This window comes from Alligator sinensis, unplaced genomic scaffold (assembly GCF_000455745.1).
Source record: "Alligator sinensis unplaced genomic scaffold, ASM45574v1 scaffold258_1, whole genome shotgun sequence".
NCBI lineage: Eukaryota > Metazoa > Chordata > Crocodylia > Alligatoridae > Alligator > Alligator sinensis.
In genome coordinates this window covers 37,391-41,990 of record NW_005842784.1, presented here as the reverse complement: position 1 = coordinate 41,990, position 4,600 = coordinate 37,391, and positions in this window count along the sequence as shown.

The window sequence follows — 4,600 nt, the reverse complement described above, 5'->3', positions numbered from 1 at the left end:
TCTTCAAGCAAATGGAAATTTACATCTTTCCAATATCATAGATTAACTTTACTATGTGTACATCCTTTCAGTCTTTCACTAATATTTCCTCCAGCCTCTCTCCTGCATCTAAACTCCTGTTTCAGTTAAACTATAGCTGTCTGACCCTTGTAGGGCCCAGAAATAAATCAGTATTTTAAATGCAGTAACCAGACCTTTCTAGAACTGTGCTATAAACTGCAGACACAATTTTTATTGTTTCCTGTGAAAAATTCACCTAAGTCTCCTTAGCCATTATTTTTGCCATGTCTCACCTCAATTAAATTTCTGCTTTACTTGTCCTCATACGCATTTGTCTGACTTTGCCCACGCTGAGTTTCATTGTTATTTCTGTTGATGTGCTAGCCACTCACATTGCCTTTGTTTTTTTGGGCTTTTTTCCCCCTTGTACTCAGTCATGGATGCACTGGCCCTCATTTCAAGGTCATTTACAAATTTAAACCCAATTTCTACAGATTAACTATAATATAACAGGCAGTTCTCCAGGTTGAATCAGAGCAAAATTAGCATGCTGCTTACCACCTTCCCCAATTCAGAATAAAGATATCAAATAAAGCAAGATGGAACACCAGTTTCTATGGCACCCAACTACAGGCTTACCATTCAGCTTGAAATACTGACTTGTTTGCTCCAGGAGTAGAGAACTATCCAGGCAAACCAACTGTATTAATGCACACTTCATGTGACAGTTCCTTCTATGACACAGTTGCCTTTAATTATAGCAAAATAAGGCTGGGAAGTAGGCCTGTGCAAAGCAGCAAGTATTTGCTTCAGATCTGGATTTCATGGATTCAGAGGAACAGCGATTCAATTTGGTGAATCAAAGCACTGTCTCGATTTGATTTGGCTGATTCGGATCTGGATATTCAGCCACATACTAAACAGGCAGCAATCCTCGAGGATGCCAGATGTAGCTGCCTCCAGCTAGTAAGTCTGTTGTGGTGGGTGGAGGAGGGAAGGAAAGTGTGTCAGGGGGTGTAATAGGGCACTAAGGTGCCTGCTACTTGTAGAGCAGAGATAGTTAACCAGGTGCGGGTTGCTAGGGGCAACCAGAGTGAGCTAGTGACCCACACCTGCCAACACTCAGCTGATCGGAAGGGGCAGGGTCTGACTCACATTTAAACCCCAGGGCTGACGCCAGGTAGGGGCTTCCCTGCCAGTAGCCAAGGGGGAAGGAGCTTTCCTAGAGCAAGCTAAAGGCGGAGACGCCTGACTGCAGGTACAGTCTTTGATGCTGTTGTGGGATGGAGTATTCCCTGGTAGGGCTTGAATGTTGTTATAGCTGGGCAGCTTGAGTTTATGTAATAGCCCAGGGGCTTGTGTTTTGTTTGCTGTTTATTGGCCCAGAGGTTTGGGTGAGGCTATTAGGGGATGGAGGAGGCCTCATTTTTGGGGACCCACTCCAGAGTGGGAACCCCAGTGCCAGTGAGGGTACAGCTTTTGGGGCACAGACCCTGGTGCTAGTGAAAGCATAGCTTTTTGGGGCATAGACCTGGCACCATTGAGGGTGCAGCTTTGGGGGGGCACAACTCCTGGCACCAGTGAGAGTGCAGCTTTTGGGGGCATAGACCCCAGCGCCAGTGAGGCGCAGAGTACAACAGGGCTGGAGAGCCCGAGTTCCAGTAAAGGCACAGTTTGGGATGATGCAAACCTTAAGGGATGATTGTAAAAGGCCAGAGAGGCCTGGTGCAGTGGGTATATTTTTGGTTTTGTTTAAACTGGTGGTATCGTGCCCTGGTTTTGAATTTCCAAGCCCCCCTTGCTGTGGGGCCGGCACCCGTGCCTCTGGGCCAGGGAGTGCCATGCTCCAGAAGGGAGCAGGAAAGGGGGCCATGAGCCTCCAGGCACTAGAAGGAAAAGCTAGAGCCTCGGAGTTGAACCCTAGTTGGTGATGTTGGACAGGGAGGCCTAGCTAGAGGAAAAAAGGGGTCTGGCCATCCTAGGAGAGACCCCAAGATAGCCAGTATAATAGGCAGTCTTCCAGTTGCATAATAACTTCCATCAAGACGTGGCAGGTGAGATATTAGGGCAGGACAGAAGGATTCCAAGAGGGCTCCAAGGGCACCCCACGCAAGGCGCAGATGACCAGGAAGATGGCATTGGGGAGGGCAACCTCTTACAGGGGGACAGATCAATGCCCCCACAGTGAGGGAGGGACTAGGGCAGGTGCTGGGACAAGTTGCCCAGCCAGGGTGGGGGGGTGCGAGACTCAGGGAAGAGGACTCCCACCACTGCACGCCACCAGTCTGGGAGCTGCTCTTCCAGTGGCTCCTCTGATGGCTCTAACCACCAGTCCAAGAGGGCATGGGAGTGGGCATGTGCCCCCAGATCTGTGTGGGGCAGCCTGGGCCAGGCTGCACTCCAGAGGGGCGGTGGAAGATGCTGGGAGCAGAGGCTATGCCCTCCTGCCGCTTGCCCAGCCAGGGCAGGGAGGGGCAGGACAGTGCTGCTGCACTTCCTCAGACAAATGGCACACAGCAACGGAAGCAGCTCCAGCCTCCCTCCACCTCCCAGACAAGCTTTGGCTTTGCTGCCCCCCATGCCCCAGCTGTGCAAGCAGCAGCAGGGCACGGGGGTGGGCTCACGCACCTGGATCAGGGCAGGTGGCAGGGGCTATGGGGAACTTTAGGGCGGCTGCAGCCCCCTATAGCCCCTGCTTGTTACCCCTCAGCTCTGTGCTCTCAGAGAACCCTGGCACAGGACGCAACCTATCTGACTCGCAAAGAATTCCCCCTCCCTGCCCCCCCCCACCTGAAGAAGAACTGATTATGAAAGACCATGAAGACGCAGTGGGAGATGCACCTAAAGCCCTCCGGATAAGAAAGCAACTGCCCTAGTTCTCATTTACATCCGAGATGGAACCGGATGACAACTCATTTAAATGGGAGATTGGACAGGAATGCACCTTCATTAGTATTCAGGATGGAGAACAGAAATTCCAAGGCAAGGACCGCACTTGAATTCTGGGATCAGAGAAGCAGGGGAGTGCTGCATGTTGGGGAATCTGTGCTCCAAATGCTAATCAACCCACATTTATATACACCCAGCTCAGCATTTATCAGACCAATTGTAATCTGGATTTACAAAGGACTTCCCCACCCCCCTCCACCCCCATCTAACCAGAACTAAGCAGATTTAAAGTTTAACAGGCATCTCGGGCCATACATTCCCCGGTCCCACTATGGGAGGCCTATTTAAACTTGATTGACTAAAACTTGGTTGCTGGGTTAGGGAATGCTGAGGCAAGAGACCGAGGCAGGGGGGGTATGGGCAACATTTGAACAATGGTAAAGGGTTCATCATAGCATCCAGCCCATTGGAACCCTGACCACAAATGCTGTTGTACTTTTCCTGGGATGACTGGTGGAAGTCCTCCCCACAAAAGTTTATGAACACTCCAAGTAATCCCCTTAAGTCTGTTAAAAGACTACAGTAAAATCTGGAAAAGTCATGCTAAGCTGAGGTTTGTTCGCAACAGGTAAAAATACAAAACCCTGGCGCTGCAAGCTAGCTATTGTTTCTGAAGAAACAATGAGGCATCCCATCCAGTATATCTGCTATCCATAAGAATTTCAAGCTGGCTTCTAAGTGTCTGGTTACTCCTTAACCTTTATGTTTTTCCTGGTTATTGATCAGTATCTTGATGTTCCAAACCAGATAACCCCTTGTCAATAGAAAAGACAAGTATTTACACAATTCAAAGAATGCTTTGAACAATCTGAACTGAGGGTTTAAAAATCTGTAAAAGCAGCAACCTGTGTGCTTCAAGAAGGAAATCTCTCTGACACCATCCGTTGTCATTCCCGAGAAGCTGGAAGAAACAGATAGTCTCCCTTCAAGGATTGTGCTAAGAACTTTACCTGTCAGCATTGGAACCCGAGTGCCTTGGACTGGTGAGACCCCAGCTCTCGCTCTCTCTTTTCTTTTTTCTCTAGGCATAGATTTCTGAACCTGAATTGTATTAGTTAAGCTTGAGCTAAGTTTCCCCAAATACTTAGTGAAACCAGGGTAGTATTGTAATTGTTTGCGTTTGGTTTTTCCTTTGCCTTTCTATTACTACTAGTACAGGCTTGTCCAACATACAGCCCACAGGCCGCCATGTGGCCCGCTAAGGCATTTTCTGTGGCCCGCAGTGCTGCGACAGGAAACAAAAGTAAACACTGTTTACTTTCATTCCCCACCCCTTGTCCCTCCCCTAGCCCCTCAGCAGCTTCCTAATGGCTGCTAAAGGGCTAGCAAAGGGACAAGGTTCCCACATGCACAGTGTCAGCTTGACATTGCCGACGCGGTGTGTGGAAGAGGAGTAGTCCTGTGCCCCTCGGGACAGGATGAGCCCAGCCAGAGCAGCAGAGGGCTCAGCTTCACTTTTTCCCCTACCTGCATTGGTCAGTCCTGAGTGGCACATGGCTCTGCTGCCGCCTCTGCTGGCTGGTGCCAACCCAGGCGGGTCTGTCCCATTCAGAGCACCATGCAGCTGAAGCCGGATTCCCACATACTGCTGGGGACGGGAGGAGGCCAGCCAGGTTGGCTCCGCTGCCGATTCTGCTGGCTGGGGGCGCGT